The sequence below is a fragment of the Mandrillus leucophaeus genome, unplaced genomic scaffold (assembly GCF_000951045.1).
Source record: "Mandrillus leucophaeus isolate KB7577 unplaced genomic scaffold, Mleu.le_1.0 Scaffold311, whole genome shotgun sequence".
NCBI lineage: Eukaryota > Metazoa > Chordata > Mammalia > Primates > Cercopithecidae > Mandrillus > Mandrillus leucophaeus.
In genome coordinates, this window is record NW_012103266.1 from 711,407 (window position 1) to 732,728 (window position 21,322).

Here is a 21,322-nt window from a genome sequence, read left to right on the forward strand (position 1 = left end):
AGTTAAAAAGAAAAGAAAAGAAAAGAAAAAGTAAGGGGGCCGGGCGAGGCACCCCAGGGTGGCAGTGGCACCTGTGCTAGGAGCTGAAGATGGAACCCGGACTGAGGCACATCGGCTGCAGTGGCGAGTGCTGGAGGCAAGGCGAGGTGAACTAGAGCTGTCCCCACTGCCTGACCGCCCATAGAGGCTGAGCTGTGGCCTTCTCAGGGCTGAGCAGCATGGAGCAGCGTGGGAAAAATGGGTATGGCAGTGATTTCCCACCCCCGCCCCGTGCCCCTGCCCCGTGCCCCTGCCCCACCGAGCTGGAACTAGTCTTGGACAAGATATGAGAAATGAGTGTTGGACGTTGAAGAATAAAGTTGTTGGATAACCTGATGATGGCAAATGTCTTCGTTTATTTGATTGTGGAAGCCTCCAAAAGCAGTAGCCAATAATAATAATAATAATAAATGTAAGGTGGGTTAATAATAATACCTAAAGAGAAGTTTTGGAAGATTGCTACACCTCTGGAGGCAAACTGGAACAGAGAACAAGAAAAGCTGAACAAGTGATGCAATCCCATCCTGAGTACGTTGGCCAACCAGATGGGGAAGTGTACCGGTTTTCCAGTATATGTCATATGAATTACAGTGAACCTGACTTGAGGGTCACGTCAGTGGTTACAGATTTTAACAATTTCCCAGACAGATTTGAAGACTTTCTGATGTATTTGAGATGCCGCAATGATTCACTGCTTATAGATCAGCCAGATAAATGTGCAAAGAAGCACTTCTTATTTATGGTGATTACGTACCTCGCTCCGCATTTTGCCAGAAGGCAAGTGATTCCGGATTCCTGGGTCACAGAAAGCAACGTGGGAAACCAAAGGGTGATGTAAGTTTTCTTGCTGGGCCAGATACCCTCAGAGGTCAACCACCCGGACTTTTCTGATATGCTGAAATTTGAGAATGAGAAGCACCAAGACGTTTTTATGCGGGGCTATAGAGGCACTTTCTTCAACTTGTCTCTGAAAGAAGTATTGTTTCTCTCTGGGTAAGTACTTCCTGCCAAGACACTTAGTTTGTTTTCAAAGACAAAGATGATGTTTTTGTGAACACCCATCACATACTGAATTACGTGAATAGCTTATCCAAGAAAAAAAGCCAAAGATCTGTTTATAGGTGATGTGATCCACAATGCCGGACCTCATGGGGATACGAAGCTGAAATACTACATTCTAGAAGTTCTTTACTCTGTCCTCTACTCACGCTATGCAAGGGGGTGGGCGGATTCCTCTAGTCCAGCCACCTGGCTCTGAGGCTGTACCATATCATGACTGGGTCCATCTCTAACCTATTGATGATTTTTATACTGGAATGTGCCTTCAGAAACTTAGCCTTGTTCTAGAGAAACACAAAGGCTTCAGGACATTTGATATGAAGGAGACAAACAAGAAAACATTTGTTCCCACATAGATCTGATGTTAGTACATAGTAGAAAACCTAAAGAAATGATTGATATTTGGTCTTGGTTGCAAAATGTTTATTTAAAATGCTAAAATATATCCAAACTAAATTTTGCATAGAAAGGTGTCTTTTGAGTAGTTCCCATGTTGTGTTCTCACATTACAATATTTTTTAAAAATTAAATTTAGGTTTTTTTTTTTTTTTTTTAAGTTCTGGGATACATGTGCATGACATGCAGGTTTGTTACATAGGTAAACGTTTGCCATGGTGGTTTGCTGCACCTGTCAACCCATCACCTAGATATTAAGCTTAGCACTCATTAGCTATTTTTCCTGATGCTCTTCTTCCCCCTCCCCCTCCACAAGCCCCAGTGTGTGTTGTTCCCCTCCCTGTGTCCATGTTTTCTCATTCTTCAGCTCCCACTTACAAGTGAGAACATGTGGTGTTTGGTTTTCTGTTCGTGCCTTAGTTTGCAGAGAATAATGGCTTTGAACTCCATGCATGTTCCTGTAAAGGATATGATCTCATTCATTTTTATGGCGGCATAGTATTCCATGGTGTATATGTACCAAATTTTCTTCATCCAGTTTATCATTGATGGACATTTGGGTTGATTCCATGTCTTTGCTATTGCGAATAGGGCTGAAATCAACATACATGTGCATGTATCTTTATAATAGAATGAGTAGTGTTCCTTTGGGTGTATCCCCAGTAATGGGATTGCTGGGTCAAATGATATTTCTGCCTCTAGGTCTTTGAGGAATTGCCCCACTGTCTTCCACAATGGTTGAACTAATTTACTTTCCTACCGTAGTGTAAAAGTGTTCCTCTTTCTCCTCAGCCTCACGAGCATCTGTTGTTTCTTGACTTTTTAATAATCATCATTCTGACTGGCATGAGATGGTATCTCACTGTGGTTTTGATTTGCATTTCTGTAATGATCAGTGATGTGGAGCTTTTTTTCATGCTTGTTGGCCTCATGAATGTCTTCTCCTGAGAAATGTGTGTTCATGTTCTTTGCCCACTTTTTAATGAGTTGTTTGTTTTTTTGTCTTGTAAATTTGTTTAAGTTTCTTGCAGATTCTGGATATTAGCCCCTTGTCAAATGGATATATTACAAAATTTTTCTCCCATTGTGTAGGTTGTCTGTTTACTCTGTTGATAGGTTCTTTTGTGTGCAGAAGCTCTTTACTTTAATTAGATCCTATTTTTCAATATTAGCTTTTGTGGCAATTGCTTTTGATGTTTTTATCAGGAAATCTTTGCCTGTGCCTATGTCCTGAATGGTATTGCCTAGATTTGCTTTGTAAGGTTTTTGTTATTTAAGTCTTTAATCCCTCTTGAGTTAATTTTTGTATAAGGTGTAAGGAAGGGGTCCAGTTTCAATTTTCTGCATATGGCTAGCCAGTTCTCCCAGCACCATTTATTAATGGTGGGAATTCTTTCTTCATTGCTTGTTTTTGTCAACGTTGTCAAAGATCAGATGGTTGTAGATGTGCGGTCTTGTTTCTCAGATCTCTATTCCATTTCTTTGGTCTATATGTCTGTTTTTGTACCAGTACCATGCTGTTTTGGTTACTGCAACCTTGTAGTATATTTTCAAGTCTGGTGGTGTGATGCCTCCAGCTTTGTTCTTTTGCTTAGGACTGTCTTGACTATATGAGCTCTTCTTTGGTTCCATATGAATTTTAAAGTAGTTTTTCTAATTCTGTGAAGAATGTCAATGATAGTTTAATGGGAATAGCATTGAATCTATAAATTACTTTGGGCAGTATGACCATTTTCACAATATTGATTCTTTTTATCCATGAGCATGGAATGTTTTTCCATTGTTTGTGTCATCTCTGATTTTCTTGAGCAGTGGTTTGTAGTTCTCACTGAAGAGGTCCTTCACTTCCCTTGTTAGCATATTTCTAGTTGTGTTGTACTCTTTGTAGCAATTGTGAATGGGAGTTCATTCATGATTTGGTTCTCTTGTTTGTCTATTATTGCCATATAGGAATGCTTGTGAATTTTGCACATTGATTTTGTATCCTGAGACTTTGCTGAAGTTTCTTATCACCTTAAGAACCATTTGGGTTGAGACAATGGGGTTTTCTAGATATAGGATTATGTCATCTGCAAACAGAGACAGTTTGACTTTCTCTCTTCCTATTTGAATGTCCTTTCTTTCTTTCTCTTGCCTGATTACCCTGGCCAGAATTTCCAATACTATGTTGAATAGGAGTGGTGAGAGAGGGCATCCCTGTCTTGTGCTGGTTTTCAAGGGGAATGCTTCCAGCTTTTGCCCATTCAGTATGATATTGGCTGTATGTCATAAATGGCTCTTATTCTTTTGAGGTATATTCCATCAATACCTAGTTTATTGAGAGTTTTTAACAAGAAGGGATGTTAAATTTTATTGAATGCTTTTTCTGCATCTCTTGAGATAGTCATGTGGTTTTTGTCTTTGGTACTGTTTATATATTGAATTATGTTGGTTGATTTCCATATGTTGAACCAGCCTTGTATCCTTGGGATGAAGTTGACTCGATTGTGTTGGATAAGCTTTTTGATGTGCTGCTCGATTTGGTCTGCTGGTATTTTATTAAGGATTATTTCATTGATTTTATCAGGGATATTGGCCTGAAGTTTTCTTTTTTTGTTGTATCTCTGATAGGTTTTGGTATCAGGATGATGCTGGCCTCATAAAATGAGTTAGAGAGGAGTCTGTTCCTTTTCATTTGTTTGGAATAGTTTCAGAAGAAGTGGTACCAGCTCTTCTTTGTACCTCTGGTAGAATTCAGCTGTAAATCCATCTGGTTCTGGGATTTTTTTGGTTGGTAGGCTATTTATTACTGCCTAAATTTTAGAACTTGTTATTGGTCTATTCAGGGATTCAACTTCTTCCTTGTTCAATCTAGGGAGGGTATATGTGTCCAGGAATTTGTCTATTTCTTCTGGATTTTTTAGTTTATTTGCATAGAGGCGTTCATAGTATTCTCTGATGGTTGTTTGTATTTCTGTGGCATCAGTGATTATATACCCTTTATCATTTTTTATTGTTTCTATTTGATTCTTCTCTCTTTTCTTCTTTATTAGTTTAGCTAGTGGTCTATTTTATTTTTTTCCAAAAACCTAGCTCCTGTGTTCATTGTTTTTTTCTCTGTCTCCTTCAGTTCTGGTCTGATCTTGGCGATTTCTGTTCTTCTGCTAACTTTGGGATTTGTTTGCTCTTGGCTCTCTAGTTCTTTTTGTTGTGGTATTAGGTGTCAATTTGAGATCTTTCTAGCTTTTTAATGTGGGCATTTAGTGCTATAAATTTCCCTCTTAACGCTGCCTTAGGTGAGTGTCAGAGATTCTGGCACGTTGTCCCTTTGCGCTCATTGGTTCCAAAGAACTTCTTGATTTGTGCCTTAATTTTGTTATTTGCCCAGCAGTCATTCAGGAGTGGGTTGTTAAATTTCCATGTAGTTTTGTGTTTTTGAGTGAATTTCTTAATCTTGAGTTCTAATTTGATCGTACTGTGGTCTGAGAAACTGTTTTGATTTCAGTTCATTTGCATTTGCTGAGGAGTGTTTACTTCCAATTATGTGATTGATTTTAGAATAAATGCCATGTGGCACTGAGAAGAATGTATATTCTGTTGTTTTTAAGTGAAGAATTCTGTAGATATCTATCAGGTCCACTTGATTCAGAGCTGAGTCCAAGTCCTGAATATCCTTGTTAATTTTCTGTTTCGATGATCTGTCTAATATTGACAGTGGGGTGTTAAAGTCTCCCACTAATATTGTGTTGGGGTCTAAGTCTCTTAGTAGGTCTCTAAGAACTTATTTTATGAATCTGAGTGCTCCCATATTGGGTGCATGTATATTTAGGATGGTTAAGTCTTCTTGTTGAATTGAACCCTTTACCGTTATGTAATGCTCTTCTTTGTCTGTTTTGATCTTTGTTGGTTTAAAGTCTGTTTTGTCAGAAACTAGGATTGCAACCCCTGCATTTTTCTGCTTTTCATTTGCTTGATAAATTTTCCTCTATTCCTTTATTTTGAGCCTATGTGTGTTTTTGCATGTGAGATGGGTCTCTTGAATACAGTACACCGATGGGTTTTGACTTTTTATCCAGCTTGTCATTCTGTGTCTTTAAATAGGCATGTTTAGCCAATTTACATTTCAGGTAACTATTGTTATGTGTGAATTTGATCCTGTCATCATAATGCTAGTGTTTTTTTTTTTTTTTTTCCAGACTTGATTGTCATTGGTCTTTGTACTTCGGTTTGTTTCTGAAGTGGCTGGTAATGGTTTTTCCTTTCCATATTTAGTGTTTCCTTGAGGAGCTCTAGCAAGGCAGGCCTAGGAGTGACAAATTTCCTCAGCATTTGCTTGTCTGAAAAGGATCTTATTTCTCCTTCCCTTAAGAGGCTTAGTTTGGCTGAATATGAAATCCTGGGATGAAAATTCTTTTCTTTAAGAATGTTGAATTTTGGTCCCCAAACTCTTCTGGCTTGTAGGGTTTCTGCTGAAAAGTCTTCTGTTAGTCTGATGGGCTTCCTTTCGTACATGACCTGGCCTTTCTTTCTGGCTGCCCTTAACATGTTTTTCTTCATTTTGACCTTGGAAAATCTGATGATTAAGTGCCTTAGGGTTGATCTTTTTATGAAGTATCTTACTGGAATTCTCTGGGTTTCCTGAAAAATTGGAATGTTGGCCTGTCTTGCTAGGTTGAGGAAGTTCTCCTGGATGATATCCTAAAATATGTTTTCCAACTTGGTTCTATTCTCCCTGTCTCTTTCAGGTACCCACAATCAGTCATAAGTTTTTTTGTTTGTTTGTTTGTTTTTACATAATCCCATAGTTCTTGAAGGTTTTGTTTATTCCTTTTGATTCTTTATCTTCTAATCTTGCTGCCTGTCTTCTTTCAGCGAGATAGTCTTCTGGCTCTGAAATTCTTTCTTCTGGTGGGTCTATTCAGTTATTCATACTTGTGGTTGCATTGTGAAGTTCTCATGTTGTGTTTTTCATCTTCAGTAGGTCATTTATTTTTCTCTCTAAACTTGTTATTCTGGGTAACAGCTCCTGTAATGTTTTATCATGGTTTTTAGCTTCTTTGCATTGGATTAGAACATGCTTTTTTAGCTCAGCAAAATTTGTTATTACCCACCTTCTGAAGCCTGTTCTGTCAATTCATCTATCTCAGCCTCAGCCCAGTTCTATAACCTTGCTGGAGAGGTGTTGCAATCATTTGCAGGAGAAGAGGCGCTCTTTTTGAGTTTTCAGCATTTTTTCAGTGGTTCTTTCTTATCTTCATGAATTTATGTAGCTTCAATCTTTGAGGCTGCTGACCTCTGGATGGAGTTTTTGTGGGGACTTCTTTTTTGATGCTGTTGCTGTTGTTGCTTTCTATTCATTTGTCTTTCTTTTAACAGTCAGGCCCCTTTTCTGTTGGGCTGCTGTGGTTTTCTGGGGGTTCACTCCAGACTGTATTTTGCCTGGGTCCCTTCCACACCTGGAGGGATCACTAGTAGAGGCTGCAGAACAAGAAAGATGGCTGCCTGTTCCCTCCTCTGGGAGCTCCGTCCCAGAGGGGCATCAACCTGATGCCTGCAGGGATGCTCCTATGTAAGGTGTCTGGCAACCCCTGCTGGGGGTCTGACACAGTCAGGAGGCACAGGATCAGGGGCCCACTTAATGAAGTACTCTGGCTGCCCCTTTGCTGAGGGGATGCACTGCACTGGGGGGAATCCCACTTATCTGGACTGTCTGGATTCTTCAGTGCAAACAGGGGTAAAGACTAAATCCACTGATCCATGGAGACCATGACCACCACTCCCCCCAGGAGCTCTGTCCCAAGGAGATTAGAGTTCTGTCTGTAAACCCCTGGCTAGAGTTGCTGAGATTCCCAAAGAAGGCCCCACCCAGTGAGGCGGGATGAGTCAAGGTCCAGCATAAAGAGGCAGTCTGGCCACAATCAGCCATAGCTGCTGTGCTGCACTGTGGAGAATTCCTCCTGGTTCCAAACCACACAGTCTCCCCAGCACTGGCAGAGGAAAAACAGCAGACTGGAGCTGAGGTGATGGCTGCCACCCCTCCCTCCAGGAGCTCAGTTGTGTTAGATAGCAGGCATCTGCAATGATGATAGCCACCCCTTCCTCCAGAAACTTGGTAGTCGTAGGCAGTTTCCAGCTGAGTGGCTGCAGAGAATCTGCACGGCTCTGTGCTTGGGACTCAAGGCCCTGGTGGCATGGGCTCACGAGGGTTGTCTCCTGATCTGCAGGCTGCACAGATCCATGGATAAAGCGTGATTTCAAGGGCGAGTTAACACAATCACTCACTACCCTTTTGGCTGGGGGTGGGAGCTTTCTTTGCCTCATGTGACTCCCAGTTGGGCCATTGTTTCACCCTGCTTTTCCTTGCTCTCCATGGGTTGTGCCAACTGACTAGTCTGTCCCAATGAGAGAAACTAGATACCTCAGTTGCCAGTGCAAAATTTATTCACCATTTTTTCTTCTTGGTGGGAGCCTTCTACCACAGCTCTTTCCTGGGGGCCATCTTGGCCTCTCCCCCACCTACCATAATTTCTATGTTAAATCATTAAAATTGCTTTATGAGTAGTATCCATTTGAGAGCCTCTAAACCCTTCAATTTCATATTTATGTGAAGAGGGAAAGCAAAAATATATATATTTTTTTATGGATGATATGGTAGGATGATTGATTCTGATCCTTCCTACCAGCTGGTGGTCATTATTTATTAATTTATCCCCTCTTTTCATATGAAATCGTGTTTCTGTAATTTGACCATTTTGTTATTTTTGGTTTGCCCTCCTACATCATACTACCTAATACCCAATAATACCTCCTACTACCCATAATAAAGATTGATTTATCTGTAATTCAGGTTTTTATAAACCTATTGGTTATAATGACTTTGTTATTTGTGATTTGGAGGTTTTTGTGAAATTGAATTATTTATTCTTCTGAGATTTGGCTGATTTTTAAAAATTGTCTAGAAAAATGGACTTCTCTTGAAATTTTCTGCCACCCCAATGGTAGTTTCTTATGTTAGTTAATTTTACAAAATAAGAATCACTCATTTAATTTATATTGTTGTGGTCTCATGGTAACAATGAGAAAGAGAGTTTATTTTTTCTTATATATATTTGATTTACTAGGTGGTATCATAATTGTTATTTCATTTTACTATTTGAAAATAATGTGTATGATTCTTCAAGGGCCAACTGAAGATTGAAATGCCCCTGGCAACCATATTGTGTTCGTGAAGTTTCAGTATGGGCCAGGAAAACATGTAACTTTTGAACTTGAGTGAAAATATTGAAGTTGCAGACTTTCACATAAGTGTTTGTCAGTTTAAAATGCCAGGATTTATCATTGTCATATTTTCATATGTTGCTTATACAAGATTATTGTTCTGACTAGTGATTGCTTCCCTGTCTCTGTGTAGAAGTGCCTATGTTTTTATTTATTGTTCAGATCAAAGACCAAAACATTTTCTACAATATATTTTGTGTAATACTTTATCTATACAGTGTCATTGATGAAATATTTAACTAAATAATAATATTTTAAATGATAAGTTGTAACATGTTAAATAAGGCAAAATATTATTTTTGAACTTTGAAATCCATTTTTGGGGGTATGAATTACTAGAATTAATAAGATTCTGTCAAATTATTGCTTGTATGTACTATTTTGTAACATACTTTCTTGAAATATTTTTGTGTTTATAGATGAGGATTCTTTTTAAAAAAATTATTTTATTATTATCATATTTTTTGTTCTGGGATACATTTGTAGAATGTGCAGGTTTGTTACATAGGTATAAACATGCCATGGTGGTTTGCTGCACCCATCAAACCATAATCTACATTAGGTATTTCTCCTAATGCAATCCCTCCCCTAGACCCCCACCCCCTGACAGGCCCTGGTGTGTGATGTTCCCTTCCCTGTTTCCATGTGTTCTCTTTGTTCAAGTCCCACTTATAAGTGAGAACATGTGGTGTTTGGTTTTCTCTTTCTGTGTTAGTTTGCTGAGAATAATGGTTTTCAGCTTCATCCATGTCCCTGCAAAGGACAGGAACTCATCCTTTTTTATGACTGCATAGTATTCCATGGTGTATACGTACCACATTTTCTTTATCCAGCCTATAATTGATGGGCATTTGGGTTCATTCCTAGTCTTTGCTATTGTGCACAGTGTTGCAATAAACATACGTGTGCATGTGTCTTTATAGTAGAATGATTTATAATCATTTGGGTATATACCCAGTAATGGCATTGCTGGGTCAAATGGTATTTCTGGCTCTAGATCATTGAGGAATCACCACACTGTCTTCCACAATGGTTGAACTAATTTACACTCCCACCAATAGTGTAAAAGCATTCCTATTTCTCCACATCCCCTCCAGCATCTGTTGTTTCCTGACTTTTTAATGACCACCATTCCAACTGGCGCGTGAAATGGCATCTCATTGTGGTTTTGATTTGCATTTCTTTAATGACCAGTGATGATGAGGTTTTTTTCCATATGTTTATTGGCTTCATAAATATCTTTTTTTTTTTTGAGACGTATCTGTTCATATCCTTCTCCCACTTTTTGATGGGGTTGTTTTTTTTCTTCTTGTAAATTTGTGTAAGTTCTTTGTAGATTCTCGATATTAGCCCTTTGTCAGATGGATAGATTGCAAAAATTTTCTCCCATTCTGTAGTTTTCCTATTCACTCTGATGATAGTTTCTTTTGCCGTGCAAAAGCTCTTTAGTTTAATTAGATCCCATTTGTCAATCTTGTCTTTTGTCGCCATTGCTTTGGGTGTTTTAGTCATGAAGTCTGCCCATGCCTGTGTCCTGAACAGTATTGCCTAGGTTTTCTTCTAGGGTTTTTATGGTTTTAGGTCTTACGTTTAAGTCTTTAATCCATCTTGAGTTAATTTTTTTTTTGTATAAGGTGTAAGGAAGGGGTCTTTTTTCACTTTTCTGCATATGGCTCGCCAGTTTTCTCAACATCATTTATTAAATAGAAAATCCTTTCCCCATTGCTTGTTTTTGTCAGATTTTTCAAAGATCAGATGATTGTAGATGTGTGACATTATTTCTGAGGCCTCTGTTCTGTTCCATTGGTCTATATATCTATTTTCGTACCAGTACCATGCTGTTTTGGTTACTGTGGCCTTGTAGTATAGTTTGAAGTCACATAGTGTGATGCCTCCAGCTTTGTTCTTTTTGCTTAAGATTTTCTTGGCTATACGGGCTCTTTGTTGGTTCCATATGAAATTTAAAGTAGTTTTCTCTAATTCTGTGGGAAAGTCAGTGGTGGCTTGATCAGTATACGATTGAATCTATAAATTACTTTGGGCAGTATGTCCGTTTTCACCATATTGATTCTTCCTATCCATGAGCATGGAATATTCTTCCATTTGTTTGTGTCCTCTCTTATTTCCTTGAGTAGTAGTTTGTAGATCTTCTTGAAGAGGTCCTTCACATCCCTCGTAAGTTATATTCCTAGGTATTTTATTCTTTTGGTAGCAATTGTGAATGGGAGTTCACCCATGATTTGGCTCTTTGTCTATTATTAATAGACAAATAGATGAGGATTCTTATAAGCTGCAACACTGAGGACTATAAAATAGTGGAAATAAAGTCACTGTATTTTTCTAAAAAGTGAAAAAAAATTAAAAATCACGAAATCCACAATATGAAGTTAGAGCATTATATAATGTACTGAATTCAAGTTAAAATGAATATTCACATGCATACATCATTACATATGTGTGGAAATCTACAAGTAGTACATAATATTATTTTTTGTACAGAATTATTTCTCTTCATTAGTGATTGGAGCACCTTCTAGACATGTGAGGCCAAGAAAAGTTTATGTTATGGATCAATTTTAGATCTTGAATTTGTAATCCTTGAATATACTTCAGTCCTTTTCCTTTTGAGTTCCTTGCCAGATTTATTAGCCTAACCTGTTAATTATAACAAAGTATTAATATAAAGCACAGATAATTCTGCCTCTCTTTTTTTATTTGCACAGACTTTTCCCTTAAAACTGTTGCATGTTTATTAGTTCTATTTCTTAAAAGTAGAAATAGAATTTCTCTTCTATTTCTAAGGAATAAAAGTGGGCTTTCTATTCTATTTTTTTTCCCTCAAGGAGATATTAAGCATTCATAGGTAGCATGTACCTCCCTAATACCAGAACAGTTTTTCTGCTTCTTTGATGTGATTTTATGGCTGTCTGATGTGTTCACTATTTTTAATGCTACATATCTTTTTTTCTGCCTTATGTATATCTCAGTTGCCTTGTAGATATGGGAAAAGTTCTATCCTACTGAGTTTTGATGGAGAAAGCAATTCCAACATGAGTCTGACCTAAAACATCTCCCACATTTCCCAGGGTCATGAACAATATTTTACTTGTGTTTTAAGACTATTAAAAAGCTCCCTAGTTATAGCAGCACAGTACTTTACCTTTTATATGCATTTTGTGAGGTTTTGTCCACCATTTATTAAAACTAAAATTTTTATCTCTCCTAATGACTAATATGGGGGGACAAATTGGGGGAGCTTTCTAATCTATGCATTTATCTCATACATTATATATATTTGTAACATTTTAATAAAATATATAACCTATGTACATACCATGTTATCCATATATGTACAGTTTAAAGAATAATTGTAAAGTAAAAACTGTTCACTCAGAAAGAGGAAATTATAAAAACAATTGAAGCCTCCTATCTCTTCCTACTGAATTGCATTTCCCTCTTTCAAGTCCAAAGAAATCACTGTTTTGAATTTTGTGTTTATAGTTTCCTTGATTCTGTATGTAAAATGTCACACTTGCGTGTATTCCTAAACAATATATTATTTAGTTTTACACTGTTGCTGGGAGTGTTAAATTAGTTCAACCATTGTGGAAGACAGTGTGGTGATTCCTTAAAGATGGAGAAGCACAAATACCATTTGACCCAGCAATCCCATTGCTGGATATATACCCAAAGGAATATAGATTGTTCTATTAAAAAGACCCATGCATGTGTATATTCATTGCAGCATTATTCCCAATAGCAAAGACATGGAATCAACCAAAATGCCCATCACTGATAAACTGGATAAAGAAAATGTGGTACATATACATCATGGAATGCTAAGTAACCTTAAAAGGGAATGAGATCTTGTTCTTTGCAGGGACATGGATGGAGTTGGAGGCCATTATCCATAGCAAACTAACACAGGAACAGAAAACCAAATACCACATGTTCTCACTTACAAATGGGAGCTAAATGGTGAGAACACATGGACACATGGGGTGGAACAACACACAGTGAGGCTTGTTGGAGGGCAGCGGGTGGGAGGAGGGAGAGACTCTGGAGGGTGGCTTCTGGGATTAATACCTGGGTGATGGGATCATCTGTGCAGGAAATCACCAGGACGCACGTTTACCTATGTAACAAATGCCCATCCTGCACATACACCCCTGAACTTTAAATGAAAATTGGAAATGGAAAAAAAAAAAAAAAAAAAAAACAACTTTATCCTATAAGATTCATCCATGTTGTTAGTGTTTATTCTTTAAAAAAAATCTGTTTATATATTTTGTTGCAATTTTCTGTTTAGTTGCTTATCTTTATTGATTTTCAGGAGAGAGAGAGATGTTGGATTGTAATTATTCATCATATAATTTATAAATAGATTATTTTTTTCCAGTCTTATCCCTTCCTTTTTGATATCTTCTGAGAATAAAAGTTTAAATTTTAATTGAATTAAATTTTTTTATAGCTTGTAGCTTTTTTGCTTCTGTTTAAAATTTCTCGTATATTTTCTTCTAAAATTCAAAAAAGTTTTGCCTCTATATTTAAGTTCTTAACATATCTGGAATTAATTTTGTGTATGATGTGAAGTAAAAATCTATTTTTTATTATTTTTTCAATATTAACACTTGTCTCAGAAAACTTATTACATGTCTAGCCGTTTCCAAGTTTTTGTCCATGGCTCATATTATAGTAAGTAATGCATTTCTCATTGTAATCCAGCACTAATTCTCATTTATACATATACAGGCTCAAATTTATTTTTAAATTAAATATCACTTAAGTGTGATAAACTACGTTGTTTTATATTCTATTTTTAATTCTTTTTTTTGGTGAGATAATTGTAGATTCAAATACAGTTTTAAAAAATAATACAGAGAGATTCCAAATACATTTTATTTAGTTTCCTCTATTGGTAACCTTTTGCGTATTTTTTAATTTTTTTATGACCCACCAAATTGACTTCATGTGACTGGGAGCTGACTCAATCTTGAAAAATGATTTTTCCACTGATCTCTAATGCTGTCTCCTAAAGCTTGTGTATATGCATGCATATGTTTTGGGACAGTGTACTCTTTCTAATTATATACTGGATTATCAATTAACCACCTAAATTATTGTAGATTTATAATAATATCTGATAGGGCATTGCCAACTTGTATTTGCTTTATTAAAATTGACTTGGCTATTGTGTGTCCTATATTCTTCCATAAACATTTTAGAACAACTCAAGTTTTCTGAGCAAATCATATTGAATCCATAGATCAATTTTGGGAGAAATTACATTTTTATAATATCAAGTATTTCTATATATGAATTTGGTATGCATTTCAATTTATTAATGCTAGAAATAAATTTCAACAAATGTTAATATTTTACTTAAATTTAAAATCTATTTTATTATATTTATTTCTAGGTACATTATTATTGCTGTGGTTTTTGTTTTTGTTATTATTGCAATTATAGCTTTAGAAATAACATTTTCCAACTGTTGATGGTATATAAAATATAAGTGTACATATTGATTTACATGTAAAATACAGGAGAATTATTTCACTAATTGTGATAATTTGTATATTCTTCTGTTTTTCATGTAAGCAAATAATAAGAGTTTTGTTTCTTGCTTTCCAATCTCTACACTTTTAATGTAACTTTAAAATGATAATGTAACTTTTTACATTTTAAAAATAATGTAACTTTTTGAAATTTAAAAATTTGGGGGGATTACATAAAAGGTGTGTATATTTCTGGGGTACATAAGAGGTTTTAATACACATGTGCAATGTGTAATAATCATGTCATGGAAAATGGAGTACCCATCCCCTCAAGCATTTATCCTTTGTGTTATGAACAACCTAATTCTACTCATGTAGTTATTTTTAAATGTACAATTAAATTATTATTGACTATAATCACTCTGTTGTGCTATCAAATACTAGGCCTTATTTATTCATTTAAATGATTTTTAAGGTACACATTAATCACCTAAATCTGCCCCCCAACCCCCCATTACCCTTTGCAGAATCTGATAACCATTCTTCTACTCTCTATATCCAGGGATAAAATTGTTTTGATTTTTAGATGTCACAAATAAGTGGGCACATGTTATGTTTTTCTTTCTGTGCCTGGCTTATTTAATTTAACATAATAACCTCCAGTTCCATTCATATTTTCATGAATTTCATTCTTTTTGATGGCTCAGTAGTACTCCAGTGTGTAAAAGTACCACATTTTCTTTTTCCATTCATCTGTTGATGGACAAACAGTTAGTTTCCAAATCTTAGCTATTGTTAACAGTGCTGCAACAAACATGGGAGTGCAGATATCTCTTCGATATACTGATTTCTTCTTTGGGGAGTATATACCCAGCAGTGGAATTGCTGGATTGTGTCATAGCTCTATTTTTAGTTTCTTGAGGAACCTCTAAAATTCTTCATAGTGGTTGTGCTAATTTACATTCCCACCAACAGTCTACAAGGGTTACCTTTTCTCCACAACATTACCAGCATTTCTTATTGCCTCTCATTTGGATATAAGCCATGTTAACTAGGTGAGATGGTATCTCACTGTAGTTTTGATTTGCATTTCTCTGATGATTAATGATGTTGAGCAACTTTTCATATGTCTATTTGCCATTTGTATGTCTTCTTTTGAGCAATGTCTATTCAAATCTTTTGACATTTTTTGATCAAATTATTAGATTTTTTCCTACAGAGTTGTTTGAGCTCCTTAAAGATTCTGGTTATTAATCCCTTGTCAGGTGGGAAGATTGCAAATATTTTTTCCCATTCTGTTGGTTGTCTCTTCATTTTTTTTATTGTTTCTTCTGCTGTGCAGAAGCTCTTTTACTTGGTTTGATCCCATTTGTTCATGTTTGCTTTGGTTTCCTGTTGTTGTAGAATATTACTCAATAAATCTTTGCTCACTCCAAAGTCCTAGAGAATTTCTCTAATGTTTTCTTGTAGTAGTTTTATAGTTTGAGGTCTTAAATTTAAACCTTTAATCCATTTTGATTTGATTTGTATATATGGCAAAGGGTAGAGATCTAGTTTCTCTCTTCTGCATATGGATATACAGTTTTCCTAGCACCAACCATTTATTAAAGAGACTGTCTTTTCCCAGTGTGTATGTTTGTTAATTTTTTAATTTTAATTTTTGTGGATACATAGTAGGTGTATGTATTTATGGCCTTGGCACCTTTTTCAAAAATGAGTTCACTCTAGGTGTTTGGATTTGTTTCTAGGTTCTCTATTCTGTTCCAGTGGTCTATGTGTCTGATTTTATGCCAGTACCATGCTGTTTTAGTTACTATAAATTTGCAGTGTAATTTGAAGTCAACTAATGCAATTCTTCCAGTTTTCCTTTTGTTTAGCATAATGTTGGCTATTCTTGGTCTTTTATAATTCCATATAAATTACAGGATAGGTTTTTCTATTTCTGTAAAGAATTTCATTGTTATTTTGATAGAAATTGCATTGACTCTGTAAATTGCTTTGGGTAGGATGGACATTTTAACAATATTGGTTCCTCCAGTTTGTGAACATGCAATATCTTTTAATTTTTTTGTGTCCCTTTCAATTTCTTTCATCAGTGGTTTATAGTTTTTATTATAGTGATTTTTTTCAGTTTTTTGGCTAAGTTAATTCCTAGGTATTTAACTTTATTTGTGGCTCTTGTAAATGGGATAACTTGTTTGATTTCTTTTTCAAGTTGTTTCCTATTGGCATATAGAATGCTACTGATTTTTGTATGTTGACTTTGTATCTTATAACTTTACTGAATTTGTTTATCAGTTCTACAACTTATTTTGTTGAGTGTTTAGGTTTTTCCAAATGTAAGATCATATCATCTGTAAAAAAGGATAATCTGACTCTTAAATTCCAATTTGGATGCCCTTTATTTTTTTCTTGTTTGATGACTCTAGCTAGGCTTTCCAATACTATGTTGAATAACAGAGGTGAAAATGGGCATCCTTGTCATTTGTCAGATCTTAGAGGAAAGGATTTCAGTTTTTTCCCATTCAGTATGATACCTGTTGTGTCCTATATGGCTGTTATTATGTTGAGGTATGTTTCTTCTAGCCGCATTTTTGTAGGGTTTTTAATCATGAAAGTATGTTGAATTTTATCAAGTGCTTTTTCAGCATTAATTGAATGATCTTTCTAATGTATTGATGACTTTGGTTTGCTAATATTTTGTTGAGCATTTTAACATCAATATTCATTAGGGATATTTCCCTGTTTTTCAAATATATGTTTTGGTATTCGGTTAATACTGGCCTCATAGAATGAGTTTGCAAGTATTTTCTCCTATATATTTCAGAGTACTTTGAGTATTGGTATTAGTTCTTCTTTAAATGTTTGGTAGAATTCAGCAATTAAGTCATCTGGTCTTTAATTTTTCTTTACTGGGAAAATTTTTATTTTGGCTTTGATGTTGTTATGTGTTATTACTCTGCCCGGGTTTTGAATGTCTTCCCATTTTAATCTTTGCAGGTCATATGTCTCAAAGAATTTGTCCATTTCTCCTAGATTTTCCAATTTATTGGCATATAGTTGCTCATAGTAGCCAGTAATGATTCTTTGAATTTCTGCCATATCAGTTGTAATGGGTCCTTTTTCATCTCTGGTTTTATTCATTTGGATTATCTCTCTTTTTTCTTAGTCTAGATAAATGTTTGTTCATTTTGTTTAACTTTTCAAAAAGTCAGCTTTTGTTTCATTAATATTTTGTACTTTTTTCATTTCAATTTCATTTTTTTATCTTTATTATTTTTTCATCAACTAATTTTGCGTTTGGTTTGCTTTTGCTTTTCTAGTCCTTTAAGATGCATTACTAGGTTGCTTATTTGAAGTTTTCCTCTTTTTAGATGTAGACACTTATAGCTATAAACTTCCCTCATAATACTACTTTTGCTATATCCCATAGGTTTTGGTATGCCATGTTTCCACTATCATTTGTTTCAAGAAATTTCTCAATTACTTCCTTAAATTCCTCATTGACCTGCTGGTCATTTAGGAACATAATGTTTATTTTGCATGTATTTGTATAATTTTCAAAATTCATCTTATTATTGCTTTATAGTTTTACTCCATTTTGGTCACAGGAGATGCTATATATTATTTCATTTTTTTTTTAATGTCATAAGACTTGTTTTGAGACATAACATATGGTCTATCCTTAAGAATGATTCATGTGCTGAGAAAAAGAATGTGTATTCTGTAGCCATTGGATAAAATCTTCTGTAAATATCTATTAGATCCATTTGGTCTACAGGGCAGATTAAGGCCTGTGCTTCCTTGTTAATTTTCTGTCCAGAAGAGCTGTTCTATGCTCAAAGCAGGGTGTTGAAATCTCTAGTTATTATTGTATTAGAATCTGTCACTTTCTTTGGCTGTAATATTTGCTTTATATATCGGTGCTCCAGTGTTGGGTGTATATATATTTAAAATTGCTATATCTTCTTGCTGAATTGACCCCTTTATCAAATATAGTGACCTTCTCTGTCTGTTTTTATAGTTTTTGTCTTAATATCTATTTTGTCTGATATAGATTAGACATAGCTATTCCTGTTCTTTTTTGGTTTCCATTGGCATGGAATATCTATTTTCATCCCTTTGTTTTCAGTCTATGTGTGTCTTTATACTTGAAGTGTGTTTCTTGTAGGCAATAGATAAATGGGTCTTGTTTGTTTCATAAATGGATCTTGTTTGTTTCATCCATTCAGCCAGTCTATGTCTTTTGATAGGAGAATTTAGTCCATTGGCATTCAATGTTATTACGGACAAGTAAGAACTTACTCCTGCCATTTTCTTTCTACTCATTTTGTGGTCTTCTCTTCCTTCTTTCTTCCCTTCCTGTCTTCCTTTAGTAAAGGTGTTTTTCTCTGGTTATATGATTTAGTTTATTGCTTTTTATTTTTGTGTATCTTGCAAATGCTATTTTATAACCAATTATTTTAAGCTGATAACAACTTAACACTGTTTGCATAAACAAACACACAGACACACAAAAAGAAAACTAATACTCTATGCCTTAAATTTGTCCCCCCACTTTTTTACTTTGCATTGTTTCTATTTATATCTTAGTGTACTGTAGTGTCTTGAAAAGTTATTGTAGTTATTATTTTTTATTGGTTTATTGTTAATTCTTTCTTCTTAGGATAAAGGTAGTTTACATACTGCAGTTACAGTGTTATAATGGTCTGTGTTTTTCTGTGTACTTACTATTACCAGTAAGTTTTGTACCTTCAGGTGATCATTTATTTATTGCTTATTAATGTACTTTTTTCTGGTTGAAGTATTCCGTTTAGCATTTCTTGTAGGATGGGCCTAATATTAGTGAAATCCCTCAGCTTTTATTTGCCTGGAAAAGTATTTCTCCTTTATGTGTGAAGGATATTTTTAGTACATATACTATTATACCATTCTAGGGTAAAAGTTTGTTTTCTTCATGTGTTAGTCTGTTCTCATTCTGCTAATAAAGACATACCCAAGACTGAGTGATTTACAAAGGAAAGAGGTTTAATTGTCTCATAGTTCAGCATGACTGGGGAGGCATCATGAAACTTACAATCATGGTGGAAGTAGAAACAAGCATGTCCTTCTTCACATGGTGGCTGCAAGGAGAAACGGATAGCAAAAGCGGGGAAAGCCCCTTATAAAACCATCAGCTCTTGTGAGAACTCACTTACTATCATGAGAATGGTGTGAGGGAAACCAACCCAATGATTAAATTACCCCTCACTAGGTCCTTCCCACAACACATGGGGATTATGGAAACTACAATTCAAGATGAGATTTGGGTGGAGACACGGTCAAACTATATGATTCCACCCCTGGTACCTTCCAAATCTCATGTCCTCACATTTCAAAACACAATCATGTCCTTCCAACAGTCCCCCAAAGTCTTAACTTATTCTGTCATTAACTTGAAAGTCCAAGTCCAAAGTCTCATCTGAGACACGGCAAGTCCCTTCCACCTATGAGCCTGTAAAATCAAAAGCAAATTAGTCACTTCCTAGATACAGTGTGGGTACGTGCATTGGGTAAATATGCACATTCCAAATCAGAGAAATTGGCTAAAACAAAGGGCCAGCTGGCCCCATGCAAATTGGAAATTCAATAGAGCAGTCATTAAGTCCTAAGGTTTTTAAATGATCTTCTTTGACTCCATGTCTCACATCCAGGTCACACTGATGCAAGAGGTGGGCTCCCATGGCCTTGGACAGCTCCACCCCTGTGGTATTGCAGGGTACAGCTCCCCTTCTGGCTGCTTTCATGGGCTGGCTTTGAGTGTCTGTGGCTTTTCCAGGCACACGGTACAAGCTGTTGCTGAATTTACCATTCTGGGGTCTGGAGGACGGTGGACCTCTTCTCTCAGCTCCACTAGTCAATGCCCCAGTGTTAACTCTGTGTGGGGGCTCTGACCCCACATTTCCTTTCTGTACTGCCCTAGCAGTGACTCTCCATGAGAGCTCTGCCCCTTTAGCAAACTTCTACCTGGACATCCAGTCGTTTCCGTACATCCTCTGAAATCTAAGCAGAGGTTTCCAAACCTCGGTTTTTGACTTCTGTGCACCTGCAGGCTCAACACCATGTGGAAGCTGCCAAGGCTTGGGACTTGTACACTCTGACAAAATGGCCCAAGCTGTATGTTGGCCCCTTTTAGCCATGGCTGGAGCTGCAGTGGCTGGGACACAGGGCACCATGTCTCAAGGCTGCAGAAAGCAGGGGGACCCTGGGTTTGGCCCAGGAAACTATTTTTCTCTCCTAGGCCTCCAGACCTCTGATGGGAGGGGCTGCCATGAAGGTCTCTGACATGTCCTGGAGACATTTTCCCCATTGTCTTGGTGATTAACGTTTGGCTCCTAGTTACTTATACAAATTTCTGCAGCTGCTTTGAATTTCTCCCCAGAAAATGGATTTTTCTTTTCTATTGCATCATTAGGCTGCAAATTTTCCAAACCTTTATGCTCTGTTTCCTCTTGAATGCTTTGTCACTAAGAAATCTCTTCTGCCAGATACTCTAAATCGTCTCTCTCACGCTAAAAGTTCCACAGATCTGTAGGGCAGGGGCAAAATGCTGCCAGTCTCTGCATAGCAAGAGTGACTTTACTCCAGTTTCCAACACGTTCCTCATCTCTATCTGAGGCCACCTCAGCATGGACTTCATTGTCCAAATCACTGTCATCATTTTGGTCAAATCATTCGGTTTTTGTTATGTGAGGAGAAGTATGGCAGATGTTAGGGAAGTTCCATGGGTTACTGCTGGGACAAGTCTCTAGGAACTTCCAGACTTTCCCACATTTTCCTGTCTGTTTTGTGTGTCCTGTAAACTGTTCCAATCTCTGCCTGTTACCCAGTTCCAAAGTCACTTCCACATTTTGGGGCATCCTTATAGCAGCATCTCACTCTTGGCACCAATTTACTCTTTTAGTTCATTCTCATACTGCTAATAAAGACATACCGCAAAGTGGGTAATTTATAAAGAAAAGAGGTTTAATTGACTCACATTTCAGTATGACTGGGGAGACCTCAGGAAACCTACAATCATGGTGGAAGGGGAA

At 36.4% G+C, this 21,322-nt stretch overlaps 1 pseudogene; it reads left to right on the plus strand.

The window, feature by feature from the left end:
• The first annotated feature begins 332 nt into the window (after positions 1-332).
• LOC105544872 lies at positions 333-1,537 on the plus strand (annotated as a pseudogene).
• Positions 1,538-21,322: the final 19,785 nt, after the last annotated feature.